Source organism: Hipposideros armiger, unplaced genomic scaffold (genome assembly GCF_001890085.2).
Source record: "Hipposideros armiger isolate ML-2016 unplaced genomic scaffold, ASM189008v1 scaffold_43, whole genome shotgun sequence".
NCBI classification, from domain to species: domain Eukaryota; kingdom Metazoa; phylum Chordata; class Mammalia; order Chiroptera; family Hipposideridae; genus Hipposideros; species Hipposideros armiger.
Window position 1 is genome coordinate 4,652,417 of NW_017731393.1, and position 16,842 is coordinate 4,669,258.

The window sequence follows — 16,842 nt, forward strand, 5'->3', positions numbered from 1 at the left end:
TGAGGACGCAGCAAGAAGGTGGCTGTTTGCAAGCCAGGAAAAGGGCCCTCACCAGGAACTGACCATGCTGGCAGCCTGATCATGCGCTTCTAACCTCCAGAACTGTGAGAACTGAATTTCCAATGTTCAAGCCCCCGGTCTGCGGTATTTTGTTACGGTGGCCCAAGGGGACGAAGACAGAAGCAGTTAGACTCCTGCGCGATCCTCCCTGCAGAAGATTGGATGTATAATTTCTGAAACAGGTGAACTAAAGGGTTCTCTGAAAAAGCAGATACCAGGGGTACCAGCCTGAGCTGAAGACAAAGGATAGCCTAACGATGAATGATGACTCAACACCCAGCCCCTTCCCACCCTCAGCTCCCAGAAGCCTGGCTACCAGTGTCTGTTCTCCAGACAAAGGTGTAGAAGATTTTTCTTTAGGGAATATGAGAAACTCTTGAGAAAAGACCCGGAGTTATGGAAGGTCAGGAATCACAGGGAGTCCTCCTGTTGACAAGTCTCATCCGTGGACCCAGAGCTTCTAGGCAGCGTTTGAGTGTCCCTCTCTATAATGTGAATGGAGAGACAAGAATCTGTAAACAATTGGGAAAATATAAAAGGAAAAAAAGGGAAGGGGTATATGAGGAAACAGATAATACAGACAACAGAAGGAAATAAAACTACCATTGACATTCTCAGAGGTCAAAGTTATTGCAGTCACAAAACAAAAACAAGATGCTAAAATTAGATGATAAAAAAGAGTTTTGGGAAATTAAAAAATATGACACTAAAAATGAAATCTCCACAAAAGACTCTAAAATAGAGTTAAGAAAATCTCTCAGAAAAAAATAGAACAAAAAGACATAGCAATATAGAATATAGGAGGAAAAGTTCAATAATTATATTGGGGAGCTCAAGGTCTGAAAATGAGTTTCAGAAAGCAAAAATGAAGAAAACAGAGGAAGGGAAATCATCAACTAAATAATTAAAGAAACATTCCCAGAACAAAGGGACATGAATTTCTAGATTGAAAGAGTCTACTAAGTACTCAGTACAATAGAGAAAGAAAGAAAGACACACAAAATTATATCCATGTGACATTTTAGAACACTGGAAATAAGGAAACCATCCCAAAAACTTCCCAAGAGAAACAACAGGTCTAAGACAAAGGGTTTAGAATTAGAATGGCACTGGATTTCTGAACAGCAATGAAAGTAGCTAGAAAACAATAAAGAAGGGCAAAAAGTAAATTTTTGAGGGAAACTTATTTTCAACTATAATCCCAGGCCCAGACAAACCATCAAATCAAGTGTACGAGTAAACTAAAGATATTTTCAGTCATGCAAGGTCTCAAAAACTTAGCTCCTGTGTGACTCCTTTCTCAGGAGGTTACTGCAGGATGTGCTCCACCAAAACAAAGGAGTTGCCTAGAAAGAAGAAGACATGGGACCTGGGAAATAAAAAAAATCATACCCAGAAGACAGGTGAAAGGAATCCCCAGGAAAATGAGACGAGAAATCCCAAGACATCAATTGTGCAATGAACAGTAATAATTGTGCAAGTAGGCAGCCAGTCAGATTGCAGGCAGGGAACAGGGGCTTTGGAAAAATGCCACCTAGAAGGTAAAATTAGAAACTATGGAAAGGAGATTTACACATTAGCCAGGGTATTTGGGGATGACTTAGTGATAGATACACGGAAAACAGAAGACGGTGACTTACTCCAGGGGGGAAAAAAATGTAGAAGAAAGGAAATTCAATTGCATACTGTATGGCTTAACTGTGAATAGTGTTTCATAGTCATAATATAAAAAATTATAACATAACTATATTGGAAAGATGGGGAGAAGTGTGTGTGTACATGTGGGTGTGTAGGGAGAGATGTGAAAGAGAACGAAGCCTTCATTCTCCATGGTGGGACATTAACAGGAAACAAATTCCTGAACCTGGAAAACCAGGAAGTATCAGTATTCCCATGTTGTTTCAAGAAAGATAAAGGACTATAAAAAAAAATGGATGAAATGTTTGGAAGTGGCAGTTGCTTCTAGGAGTAGGAGTGTGGGGCTGGCATGAAAAATGAGGGAAAGCAACTGCTATTTTTTGGTAGTAAGCCTTGTAGAACTATTTGATTTTTTAAAATATGTGTAGTGTGACTTTCATACATTTAAATTAAAGTTAAAATCAAATGTACATTTTAATCTAACTTCTTGATCTTCAATTTTGTTTATTTGTTCTTTCGCTCGTTCATGCCTTCATTCGCTCATTCATTCATTCATTCTACAATCATTTGCTGTGAACCCTCTTCAGAAGGTCAGGTGCCATGCCAGGTGAAGACAAGAGCCTCAGACCCTGCCCCTAAGGGTCCTTCCCTTTGAATAAGAAAAGCTTCAAGGAGGTTAAAGATGTATGCTTCTTTTTACTTTACTTTACCTAATAGAGGGATCTCCCTAAGAACTCTAAATTCTACATTTGTAAACCAGTTGAAGTCTGGGGACAACGTGTGGCCCAAAGCGTGTGATTTAAAGGGAGTCTTAGGATAAATCCTTCAGGAAAAAAAATTCCCCCCATAATATGTAAACTCGTAATTTCATATATTGGCCACTCTGGTGAGAAATAAATGTGGCAGCAGGAAAGGTAGCGTGAGCACAAATTTATGGGCCACATGTCACCATTTAGGAAGCGGGGAGTTCATTTATGACCAGTATTACTAATGACAACAAGCTAGAATTCATTTATACACCATATACTGAGATGTGGTCCTTAATTACATTTTTATGTGCATTCTTAATGATGTCATTTAGTGATTAAAAACTAACCATATCCAATAAATGGGATAGTAAAACGTTCGGCTACACATCATCGGGATGCTGCATAATGATTTTCACGGGATGTTACATTTCCTCCATTTATAACAAATATAATTGCTTCCTTTCAGCTACACCCATAGGGGCACCGAGGAGAAATTCTTCTATATATTTAATATACGAATGGCTGTTACCTGCTGAGAGTTTAGTTTTGCCTGTAGGACATTTTATCGCACCAAATGAGAGCAGCCGGAAAATATTCTTAAAAGATAGCCATAGTTTGGAGAAACCATCTGTTTTACTTGGAAGGGTGTACACATAAACTGTACCATGAAAATTTGCTGTGAAAATGCTCTTTCTCCCAAATGTTACCTTTTGTGCTATGACTATTTATAATGTCCTGGGTGAATCTACAAAATGTTTTATTCAGAGTCCTCGTTGCTATCCCCATACGGCCATTCTGTGGGCAACAGAAGAGGCTAAGAATTGATTCCCGTGCACTAGGCGTGCCTCTCAAATTGGTACGAAAATTATGTTAAGTAAAATACATCCCACCTACTCTGATTCATCTCAAATGCCATTTATTCAAACACCACTTTCTCGGGGGACCCTCTGCTCCCTCCCTGCCAGATGGCCCTCTCCCTCCTCTGAACCCCTTGGCACCTAGTTCTATTCAAGCAAGCTCGTCTTTCGAGACTTGGCCTTGTCCACCCAGTGGGCTCAGTGCTCCCTGAGAACAGAGACTGGGTGCCTCCGATGCTCTGTAATGAGAAGATAGATTTGACTTGGAGACACAGGTTCCTGTAACTTTTCAAGATGGCTGTGACGCTCTGCCTGTGTCTTAGGCACTGTGCCAGAAAGCTGCATTCCTAATTACATAACAGCATTAAAATGTAAAATGCATGTCAGTGTGAAAAGAGGAACAACTGCCTTTTTGGGGGGGAGGGGGTGGGGTTTGTGACCAGAAAAGCTCCTTATGATCACTGGATTAGTTTCCATTTTAAGCTAATTAGTAAATTGCATTTTTGGCTCTTTAACTAACTAGGTTAAATTTAGCTCATCTTTTCTCTTAAAGTCAAGCTGTCAGTGGGATTTGCAATTAAAATTTTCACTCTCAACTTTCTTTCCCATTCAGGGGATGTTGGCAACACACCCCCTCTTCCAGCCCTTCCTCACTGCACCTTCTCCCCAACCCAGGGCTCCTTGTGGACACCTAGGCTTGCGGGTCACCCACGAGCATGGCTGACATCCTTGGATTGCCCCCATAAGCAGGCAGGGCATGTACCCACAGCTACAAGTCAGCCCTCAGTCACGCAGCTGAATTCCTATCATTTACCAGACCTGGAGGCCCCTTACGGGTAAGGCAGAAACCCTTTGCTTGCTGGACATGGAGAGTTCTGGGGGGTGGGTCTCAGAAGAGGGGGCTGGGTGGCAGGAGAAAAGGGTGCCCTCAAGAGGAGAGTTGGGGGTGGGGCAACATTATGGAAATACTGAACACTACAGAAACATTTGAATCTTTTAATAATTGCATGGCCAAACCAGGGGGTGCCTGCTGACCCTGGGTCCTGCCTACAAGCACCATGGTGAGGAGCGTGGATGGGTGTTAGCACAGGCAACCAGGCCACCCCCGCACGACTGTCTCTGGGAACCAGAGTCATTCTGAAAGCCAAGGACGGTGCCCCCCGCCCCCACCCCTAGAATCCCAGCTTCTCACCTCCAAGCCCTCCGCTCTTTGCTTGGAACTCTGCTCCAGCCCCTTCCATGCTGTCTCCCCTTGATCCTTGCAAAGGGCTCTTCCCACCCACCCCCAAGTGTAGGTCAGATGCCCCCCATGGCCCAGCACCCCAGCCCCTCAGCAGGATGGCCTTGGGGTGGGAGGGGGAAGATGCTCACCCAGCCTTCGTTGGGCAGAAGAAAGACACCAGGCCAGTTCCTCCCTGTGTGAGCAGCCAGGCTGCCCCTCCTCCAAGGGGAGGTGGGGAGGCAGAGACCAGCCTTATGAGCAGAGGGCCTGCATCTGATTTCTCTCGGAGCGGCCATTAAGCAAGATGGGCAGTTGATTGCCAAGAAGAGCAGAGGAGGCATCCATTATGCAGGCACTAATGGGTCTCAGCCTCCAGCTCGGCTCCGGGGAGCAGGGCGGGTCTGTGAGGGGGGAGCTGCACCCACCTCGGCCTGGCTGGATCCTTTCCCATCCACACGTCTGTTCTCTGCCGGGGGACCCTGCGCATCTGGGTGGTGGCAACTAGGGCAGAGGAGACCTTCTCAGGGGACCGACTGCAGTCAGTGAAATGAGCTCAGTGGCCTGAGGAGTCTTCCAGAGCAGAGGGGGGCCCTGGAAGCTGCATCTTTGCAGTCAGAGAGAGTGGGAATCTCAGCGGAGAATTACCTGTGGAAAAACTCGGAAACAGTTTTTCTTTCCCACATTTGTGACCGACATTGAGCAAATATCCACTCCTCTCTGGGCCTGACATAGCGGGGAAGGGGATTCCGGGACCTCCCAGGGTCTTTCCTGCCCTGGCATCCTGAGGCCCTGGCTCAGTCAGAGTCCCCCAGACACCACCCACGGAATAGTGAGGGAAACATGGAGTGTGTTTGTCACAGCACAGGATGAATTTAATCTCAGGACTTTGCCTGTTTCTGAGATGGTCTATCTGACATTTTCGTAGCCTTTTTTTTTTTTTTAATAAAACGATGGCCAGAGTACGTGGTCCTTATTTTCAAATGTCCTCATTTACCAAAAGAAAAAGTTGGCAGCCTTATGTTGTTGCCCTGAAAGGCCAGACACAGGTGACAGTCTGGGAATCTGTTTAGCAGAGAGGCCTGGCCGCTGAAGGACTCTCATTTGGGGCTTTGGTCACTGCAGGCCCCAGAGGGGCGGGAGGGGGAGGGGACACAGATGTGCACCCCATCTGTGGGGACAGCACTGTGACCACCCTGCTCCCAGTGTGTTCAGGACACAAAGCCTCTAAACCTTGGGCAGGGGAGGGAGACGCTCTTCCATTTTACTCCTTCAATGAGCCCTTACACACACAGCGCCTCCTCCTTGTCTGCCAGCCGCTAGAGCACCCCCCATGGGGTCACGCTGTGGTCATGACCCACTCACGGGTCATGAAATCAATTTACCAGGGGACTGAGACCAGCGTTCTTTAAATGAAATATTGTAAAATAAAGCAGAAAATATCAGAGTGTATCATATGTAGATATGTAATAGGGTAAGTATTGATGCATGAACCTTTTGCTTCAAATATGTATGTCACACGCATATATATACCAGGGGTGCCAAAAAAATGTATACAAGTGGACGCTTTGGTCAATGTTGCTTAAGCAGTAGTTCACCTTAATCAGAAGTTTCTGGACGCTGATGGTAACCACTTTGAGCACCTCTTGTAATTTCAGAAGTCAAACGTGACTTGTATTCATCTTTTGTTATTGGTAGATAATGAGTATTACAATTTTAATACAGTTTTCCTTTCTTAAAATGTGTATACATTTTTGGCACCCTCTGTATGTATGTATGTATATATATATATATATATATTAATACCTTGGTTTGCGAGCATAATTTGTTCCAGAAACAAACTACTTATATTGCAAGACATCGCTTGTTTACCATGTTAAAACGTATTAGAAATGTTAGCTCATCTTGCGGAACACTCACAAACCAAGTTATTCACAATCTAAGGATTTACTGTATTCCTCTTCTGTATGGAGGAGTAAATCCCTCACAAACTAACCCTCCCGCAGACTACATCTACAAAATATGGACAAAATAACAAAACGACATCCTGAGGGCCCTAGACAATTAACAAAAGTAGGCAGTTTTTGGAGCAACATCAAACCTAGAGGAATCAACCCACATGGGGCATGTTTTCCATTTTTGTGGCTTTGCCTGGAGGGCAGCCACAATTGTGGTGGGGCCACAAGGTGGCTGAATTCAGTAGGAAGCCTGTTATCCTTCTGGACAGAGGAACCAGGAGAAGGAGGCTTGTTGAACCAGGGTGCTTGGAAAATGGGGAGGAACCCCATAAAGGAGAGAGCCAGAGAAGGAGAACCCCAAATTCTGTGTGTAAACACTGCCCACATCTCTGGCTGACCCCCAAACCACACATGTGCATGGCATAGCAGTCTAAACTGGGATCTGAGCCCCCACCCAACCACACGTGTCACAGAGCTTAAAGTTTGAGTCTAACCAAGTTAGTGGCCTACTGAAATGGAAACACCCACACTCTTCAAAACAATATTGCAGAATCCAGTTTCCATAGCAAAACATTCACAACGTCCAGGATACAATCCAAAATTACATGTGAAGAGCCAAGCAAATTCAACTCATTCTCATGAAAAGAGTCAATCAACAGATACCAACCCAAAGATGACCCAGATATTGGAATTATTACATAAGAACTTTAAAGCAGCTATTCTACCAATACTCAATGAAGTAGAGCAAAATACATCTAAATAAAGACTACATAGGACATTTCAGTTGAGAAATATAAAATATAAAAATGAACCAATTGACAGCATTATTCCTGATAACCAAAAAGTAAAACAATCTAGATGTCCATTAACCGATGAGTGAGTAAACAAAATATGGTAGGTCCATACAATGGAATATTATTCAGCAATAAAAAGAAATGAAGTAATAATGCATGCTACAACATGGAGGAATCTTGAAAACATTATGTTAAGTGAAAGAAGCCAGTCACAAAACACCACATATTGTATGATTCTATTAATAGGAAATTTCCAGAATATGAAAATCTATAAAGACAAAGCGTAGGTTAGCAGTTGCCAGTAGCTGAGGAGGAGAAATTAAGAATGATAGCTAATGAGTATTGGATTCCTTTGGGGAGTAATGAAATGTCTTCAAATTAATAGTGGTAATTGTTACACAACTTTGTAAACATACTAAAAACCACTGAATTACCCATTTAAAAATTAATTGAATAAAAATTTTAGAACTGAAAACCACAATATCTTAAATGAAAAAAATTCACTGGATGAACTCAGAATGAGAATGGAAATTACAGAGGGGAGAAAAATCAGTAAACTTGGAGAAATGAATTAAAAACTTCCATTTTGAAATAGAGAGAGAAGATAGAATAAAATTAACAGAGCCTCACGGACATATAAAGCAATATCAAAAGTCTAAAATTGCCAGAGGAGAGAAGAGAGAATGAAGAAGGAAAAGTATTTGAAAAAATACTAGTTGAAAACTTCCCACATTTGGAGAAAAACTTAAATTATAGTTTCAAGAAGCTCAGCAAAATCAGAATGGGATAAATGGAGAAAACTATGCCTTAGGCATATCGTACTCAAACTACTGAAAACCAAAGATAAAGACAAAATCTTGAAAGCAAACAGAGAAAAGCCATAAATTACAAACAGGGACCAATGATTTGAATGACTGTGGACATCTCATCAGAAGCCATGGAGGTCAGAATATAGTGGAACAACATCTTTAAAGTATTGAAAGAAAAAATAGGGTCAACCCAGAATTCTATATTCAGCAAAATTACCTTTCAAGACTGAGGATGAAATAAAGACATTTTAAAATAAAGGAAACATTGGTAGTTTATCACCACCAGACCTGCACAATAAGAAATGCTAAAGGAAGTTCTTCAGTCTGAAGGGAAATTATGCAGGAGGGATCTTCAAATCTTCATGAATGAATGAAGGGCATCAGAAATAGTAATTATTTGCATAAATATAAAAGACCACTTTTCCTCTTAATTGTTAAAAAATTACCTGTGACTAGTTGAAGCTAAAGTTATAACACTGTCTTGTGGGATTTACAGTAGATGTAGACATAACATATTGCAACTGTAGTGTAAAGGATAGTGAGAATGAGGATAAATGGACCTACCTGGTTGCAAAGTTCCTACATTTAATGTAAAGTAGTGCCATATTAACTTGAAGTAAACAATAAAAATTTAAGATGTATATTATAATTCCCTAGAGCAACCACTGAAAAAAACAGTGCAAAGAGGTGTAGCTGAAAAGTCAATCGGTAAATTAAAATGGAACTCTTAGAAATATTCAAGTAATCCCCCCAAAAGGGCAGGGAAGGTGACTAGAGATATTAAAAACAGAGGTGACAAACAGAAAATATATAATTAAATGGTAGACTCATATCCAGTGAAGCCAATAATTACATTAAATGTTAATAGGCTAAATAAACACTCTAATTTGAAGGCTGAGATTACTAGAATGGAAAAACAAGTAAGATACAATTATATGCAACCCACATGAGACCCATTTTAAATATAAAAACATATCTAGACTGAAAGTAAATAGGTAGAAAAGGATGTAACATGCAAACAGTAAGTATGACAAGGTTGGAGTGACTATATTAATTCGGATCAAATAGACTTCAGGACAAAGAATATTACTAGAGCTAAAGATAGAAAACTTCGTAATAATTAAAGGGTCAATTCACTTGGAGATCCAAGATGGCAGAGTAGATAAACACTGTGCCTCCTTCCTTCGGTGAACACATTAAAATTACAAATAAATTATAGAGCAATCAACCTGGAGAACCATCTGAAGTCTAGCTGAACAGTTTTATAACTAAGGATATAAAGAAGTCACGTCGAGGCTGGTAGGAGGGGCGGAGACGCGGAAAAGGCCCCACACCTGCGTGTGGCAGTTGAGAATCAGGAGGGATATCTCAGCTGCAGGGGTTTTCTCCAGAGGAGCTAAGGGACTCCAGCCCCCCAAACCAGGCTCCCCAGCCTGGAGTACTGGTGCCAGGAAGAAGAGACCCCCCACACATCTAGCTGTGAAAAACAGTGGGGATTCCAACCATCCAGGTGGGATGGAAGGCTGTGGGAAACCCATATGTCCTCTTAAACATCCTGTGCACAGACTCACTCACTCGCAGGCACTCACCTTGGGCTCCAGTGGAGGGATGGTGACTCTCAGGGGCGTCCGAGGCATATGGGGGGCAGACTGAGGTGTGTGGCTTCGGTGGGAAGGCTGGAAAACAGTCGGCATTTTAACGGTGTGGAGCCCTCCTTCCATGCAGCTCACAGGTGGGCGCCATATTTCCTGTGTTAAGCCCGCTACTCTTACAGCCAAATCTGAATTTGATTGGTCTGGTGAGCTCCGGCCCCACCCCACCCACTTTCCCAACACTGGAGGCACTTTCTCTCTCGAGCAGCCAGACTCGCCTGGTTTGCACTGTTTTTTGGAAAACTATCAGAGTCTGCAGGTCCCAGGCGGGCAGCAACTGGCCTTGGTGTGCTCTGAGACTTTTGCTGAGTCGCTCCAGGCTCAGCACTGGCACCAAATCAGAATCTACATTAACCTGGTGAACACAATGCTTCCCACTCTAGTGACTCCCTGAGACCCTGCCTCACCCAACTTGCATACTGCACCAGGGTCTATCAGCATCTGAACCTTAAGGGAGCTGGCAGGTGGCAAAAGCCCTCAGGGTGTCCTGGCTTTTTGCGGAGCTACTCCAGGCCCTGTACTGGGGCAGCCATCCTCAGTTTGCAGTGTGGCCTCTCCCATGTACCTCCATGTTTAGCACAGGCAGTGAACAACCATAGATCGCTTTGTAGCTCCTACCACGTAGTCCCTGGCCAGTAACAGGCAGTGGGTGATCTGGGCTTGCACGAGTGCCCCCCCGAAGAGGCCCCAAAACCAACATACTTGGAAGTTAGCTTCATACCAAGCAGAACACCACCCAATTAACTTCACAAGCAACACACAAAGGACAGTCTCAACAGGCACTGGAGCCCATGGGGCAAATCCCACTTGTGGGGGGGGGTAAGCCTATAAGCTGTGGCATTCCTAAACCCCACAGTCAATCAGCCTGAGGGCCAGTCCCATAAACTGATGTGCCAATAGCAATCAAGGCTCAACTATAACAGAAGGCTCAACTATAACACACAACCCACACAAGGGACACTCCTCGAGCACCCGGTGCAGGTGACCAGGAAGACTGTGCCCCACAGGGCACATACTAAATAAAGCCACCCAGCCAAGACTGGGAGACATAGCAGGTCTGCCTAATACATGGAAACAAGCACAGGGAGGCAGCCAAAATGAGGAAACAAAAAAATATGTCCCAAATGAAAGAACAGGAGAAAACTGCAGAAAAAGAACTAAACAAAATGGAGGCAAGCAACCTCCCAGAGTTCAAAACACTGGTTATAACGATGCTCAGGGAACTTCATGAGAACTTCAACAAGAGATAGCAAGCAAAAAAAAGGACATAGAAACCATAAAACAGAACCAGTTAGAAGTGGAGAATATAATAACTGAAATGCACTAAAATGAATCACCAGCAGACTAGATGAAGCAGAGGATCGAATCAGCAATTTGGAAGACAAGGTAGCAGAAAACACCCAATCATAACAGCAAAAAGAAAAAAAAAAGAGGATAGTTTAAGGGCCCTCTGGGACAATATCATGCATAACAACATTTGCATCATAGGAATACCAGAGGAGAAGAGAGAAAGCAAGGGACTGAGAACCTATTTAAAGAAATAATGACTGAAAACTTTCCTAACCTGGTGAAGGAAATAGACATAAAAGTCTAGGAAGCACGGAGGTCCCAAACAAGATGAACCCTAACAGGCCCACATCAAGACACATTATAACTAAAATGGCAAATGTTAAAGACAAAAAGAGAATCCTAAAAGCAGCAAGAGAAAGGCAACTAGTAACTTATAAGGGAGCTCCCATAAGACTGTCAGCTGATTTCTCAACAGAAACTTTGCAGGCCAGAACAGATTGGCACAAAATATTCAACCTGATGAAAAGCAAGGATCTACACCCAAGATTGCTCTACCCAGCAAAGCTATCATTAAGAATCAAAGATAAAGAGCTTCCCAGACAAGAAAAAGCTAAAGGAGTTCATCACCACCAAACCAGAATTACAGGGATGTTAGAGGGACTTCATTAAGACATAAAAAAAAAGATCAAAATTATGAATAATAAAATGGCAATAGCTACATATCTATCAACAATGACTTTCAATGTAAGTGGATTAAATGCTCAAAAGACATAAGAGGGTTGAATGGATCAGAAAACAAACCCTTACATATGCTGCCTAAAAGAGACTCATTTAAGATTGAAAGACACACGCAGATGAGAAGTCAAGGGATGGAATAAGGTATTTCATGAAAATGAAAACAAGCAAATTAAAAAGCTGGAGTAGCAATACTTATACCAGAAAAAATGATTTTAAAACAAAGGCTATAACAATAGACAAAGAAAGATCCAGTAATCCCACTTCTGGGTATTTATCTGAAGAACCCAAAACACTACTTCCAGGGAACACGTGCATCCACATGTTCATTGCAGTATTGTTTACAATGGCCAAGGTGTGGAGGCAGCCTGGGTATTCATTAATGGAAGAACAGATAGAGAGGAGGTAGTACATATATGTACACAATGGGATATTGCTCGGCCATGGAAGGGAATGGGTTCTTGACATCTGCAGAGAGGAGTGGATGGACCTGGAGGGTATTGTGCTGAGTGGAGTATGTCAGAAAGAGAAAACCAGATGCAATGTGATTTCGCTTATATGTGGAATCTAGAGAACAAAATAAACAAACAAAACAGAAACAAACTCATAGATAGAGAACATTTTGATGGTTGCCAGATGGGAGGGGGTTGGAGGCTGGGTGAGAAAAGGGAAAGGATTAAGAGGTACACATTTATTGTTACAAAGTAGTTATGGGGATGTAGGGTATAGCATAAGGAATATAGTCAATAATATTTTAATAACTATGTACGGTGTCAGATGGGTACTAGATTTCTTGGAGTGATAGATGGGAGGGGATTGGGGTAGGGTGAAAAGGTAAAGAGATTAAAAAGTACCAATTGGTAGTTACAAAATAGTCATGAGGATGTAAAGTAAAGCACAGGGAATGTAGTCAATGATATGATAATAACTATAGTGCCACGTGGGTGCTAGACTCGTCAGGGCGATCAGTTCTTAAATTATATAAATGTTTAACCACTATACTATACACCTGAAATTAATATAAAATAATACTGAATATCAACTGTAATTGAAAAATTAAAAAGGGGAAAGGTGAAGGGGAATAAGAGGTCCAAATTTCCACACATAAAACGAATAAGTCATGGGGATGTATTATACAGCATAGGGAATATAGCCAATATTAGCATGGTACAGTGTCAGATGGTTGCTGGACTTACGGTGATCACTTCTTCAGGTATATGAATGTTGAATAACTATGGTGTACCCCTGAAACTAATATAATATTGTATGTTAACTATATTTTAAATAAAAATCTTTAAAAAATATATAAATAAAAAATAAAGATCTACCTTACATCTATTAAAAAGGGGGGGGGCAATTCATCAGAAAGACATAACAAGAATAAATGTATATGTGCCAAATAACAGAGCTTGAAAAGAAATAAAGCAAAAATTGACAGCTTTAAAGGGCAGAAATAGATAATTGCAAAATCATACTCTTCGCTCAGCAATTTATAGAACAGTTAGGATCCCTCCCCCCCCCAAAAAAAATCAGTAATGACAGAGAGGATCCCAACACATCTTGACCTACTTGATATTTCTACATATGGGTTATGAGATAAAATATATATATTTTTGAAAGGTAAAATAGACGTTTTATTTATTTGTACTTAAACTTATAAACCAACCAGCCAAACTGGTACTATTGTCATAATACAGTAAAGTACAAAAACATCTTTTACAAATACTTAAGTAATAAACAAATTAGGGGTTGTAGTAAAACAGCAAAAGGGGCAGAGGAAATCAACGAAGCACATTATAGCTCATTAACCTCTCACCTGAGTTGAGGTTTTTTAACAAGCTTCCCAACCCCAGAAAAATGAATAATCCTTCAAATATTATTCTATCTAGTTATCTATAGACAGAGACACCTTTTATCATCATTTTGCCTACAGCAGCAAGGCAACAGAAACCTCGTTGGTTAGACTCCAGTCGTACCCCATTCTCGCCCCCCAAATTGATGCAATAAGCATAACGAGGAAGAAGCAGGATATCAAGGCAGAGATACATAGAAAAATCCTAGAAGTGATGCAGTCGCTGCCCAGATTGATTGCATAATATACCCATCATCCCATATCATCAGGCTGTATGTCCATAAAGTAATTTGGGAATAAATCCATGATTTGCTGGGTACTGTAATACCTCGGGGTTTGCTGTACCACCTCATAGCTTTCCCCAGAGGTTTCCAAGGTGGCCTCCAAATCACTGACAGGTCGATTCTGCTGGAACTGGGTCTGGGGCAGCGGGGCTTCCTCCCCACCACTGTAGCCTGGTTGTTCAGGCCTGGGTGTTCCAAGACTGGTTATTTCAGGCTGGGGGCACCAGGTCTGACTGTTCCAGGAATGGCTGTTCCAAGTTGGGTTATTGCAGGTCTGGTTGCTCCGCACCAGACCAGAAACTGGAACAGTTTCCAGAAGCGTTCCCCAGGCATCCCCAAGTCATACAGTGGCTGTTCTTTGGCCAGTTGTATTCCTGCCGCCTCTTACATTTCGTTCTCTGGTTCTGGGACCAGGTCTTAATCGGTTTGTAGCTGAGGCTCAGAATTTTGGAAAGTCCTTGCATCTGCTGGAGGCTGAGATATTTCTGTCTGTGAAATCTCCCATTGAGTACACTGAGTTGGGTCTGTGAGAAGATGATTCTGATCTTCTGTTTCTTGACCTGGGCCTTCTCGTCCTCCTTCACGGTCTTTTCTACAGAAGTAGGTAGCGTTCCGCTGGGACTGGTGGGAGACTCAGGGCTGTTCTGAATAAGCAGACCCATGGAGGAATGAAGAGGAGAGACTGCGGTCTCCGTTGTGGGGTGTCTCAGCAGACGACATTTGCAAGGATGCATAATGTGCTTCAGGCCCATAAACCTCAGGCACTGGTGAAGGTTCCCTGGAATTGGATGCTTTGGGACAAGGTGGGCTTTGGGGACAAGCCAGATCCACACTCACGTTGCTTTGCAGTCACAGGACCCAACCAGCTCTATCTAGCAAAAAAAAAAACCCTAAAATATATTTCTTACTGTGATTCATTTCTTTAAAACATTTGAAAACTACGCTTCTAGGGTAAACACAGAGGACTGAACTACAGGCTCTTCAAAATTCAACATCTAGTGGGTGAGGCAGACACAGGTCATTATAATACCAGTGGAAATTGCTATCAGGGAGAGCAGAAAACATGAGCACTTGTTTATTGAGTACCTACTATACACCAGTTTCTGTGTTCAATCCATTACACAGTTACATAATTCTTATTACTTGGCCAGGTGGTATTATCATCCTTGTTTTTTAATTTGGGGAAACAAGCCCACAGAGGCAAAATAGCGGGGCTAGTGTCAACTGGAGTTTGAACCAGCTCTGACACCTACAAAACAACCATTGGAAGATGGAGAGGGTAATTCCTTTACTTTGGAGGAAAATAGGTAGGCTGGTCCAATGACCAGCCTAGGTGTTACTATAACTGGGGGGACAAGGCGAGAACAGAAACGGTGTGCGCAAAAGTGAGGAAGCTTGTGTGTGACATTTGTGGATGTCAGGTGGCAGGAATTGGGAGGAAACATGGGGGCGCTGCAGGGAAATGTGGCTGGAGGGTTTCAAGTTCAGCTGAGCCCCCATTTCAATTCCCAGGCAAAGGGAGAAAGGGGGTGATAATGGAATCAAGAGGACTTGGGGGGTCTTGTTCATCTCCCCCTCCTTGGCTGGCTGATACAGGGGAGATAGAGCCCCAGAGGAATTTTCCCTATATTTAAATTGAGTGTCCCCAAGGTAATGTTCTGAGAATACCTGAACATTAAAAACAGGTATGTCTAGAAGACATCATGACACTTGTTCAAATGCTGAAACACATTTGCTCGTCCTTGGTCCAGACTGGTGTCTTACAGGTTGGGGATAGGAAACGTAGAGACATGTAAACAATTAGCATTCTCCTTCACTAGCTGTGAACCCCAAAAGGAGTGACATCCAAAGAGACGACCTTCTGCACGTGTTCCCAGAGCCTTCTCCTGATGGCATGCACTGCAGGGGCCCTGGGGCCAGAGCCACGCCCTTTGGGATGATGCTTTGTTGGCATCGCAGGAATGAGCTCTTTCCACAGGAGGACCTTAACCTGGGCCAAGCATCCCCACAGGTGACCAGGGCACCATCTGCAGAGCAGGCCTTGCTATCTGCATGCTGAGTTCCCCCAGCTCCCCACGTGGCCAGCACTGCTGCAAACCCCTGCCTGGCTGACTTGCCAGAAGTGATAACTAATGCTGCTGCCTTCTCTGCTTCTCAGGCAAGTTGCTGGCAAGTGCGAGACTTGAGGCCACTGAGAAAGAAGGACCAGAAAGGAATCCTCTAGTGGGTTCCCCTCAATGGTGCTTGGCTAGCTTGACTCCACGTCCAAACCATCAACCAATGCCAGTTAGGATCACCCTGGGGCCCCAAATGGCTGACAAAAGAAACGAGCAGCGTCCAGGGGCTTTCAAATGCATTTCTAAGTTTCCCCCTTGAACCAGCTGTTGTGGGGCCTGTCTGCACTGTGGGAGCGAGGGTTCTCTGTGTCCGTGAGTGGAGTGCTGGAGCGTATGTGGTCACTCTTGGCTCCGGGCCTGCCCGCCTTCTCTCCACCTCCTCCCTTTTCTGCTCTCCAGCCACACGGAATGGCTGAGTTCCTGGAATCGCGTCAAGCTGTTCTGTGCCTTTGCCCACGTTCTTCCAGCCACTCTGGGTCTCTTCCTCATGGCAGCTCTGTCAGCTCCAGGTCCTTCACCCTCCCAGCTCGGACATCGCCCTCCGGCTCAGATGGCTGCTCCGTGAGACTTCCGAGATCCCACCCCACCTTGCAGCATGGACCCTTCCCTCCTCTGCGTCACCTCTGCCCACAGTAGATCTTTGGGAGAACCTATTGAAAGTGTGGCGCTGTAATCACCACGTCTCCTCGACTCTAAGACACATCCTTTTGCTTTTGAAGGTTTCTGAAATAAAGTTGAACCTTACATTCGATGTGCCCCTTTGATACAGGGGTGCTTCTCCCTGCCCCCTACCCCAGCCCTCAGGAAAAGCTGCTGTGAAATCAAAGT

The 16,842-nt window shown here is 43.4% G+C and overlaps 1 protein-coding gene and 1 pseudogene across 1 annotated transcript in view; both read right to left on the reverse strand.

Moving 5' to 3' along the window:
• EML1 (EMAP like 1) overlaps nt 1–16,842 on the reverse strand; it is a 172,477-nt gene that overhangs the window by 130,469 nt on the left and 25,166 nt on the right. The window lies entirely within an intron of this gene.
• Nucleotides 13,462–16,549, reverse strand: LOC109381009 (homeobox protein NANOG pseudogene; annotated as a pseudogene).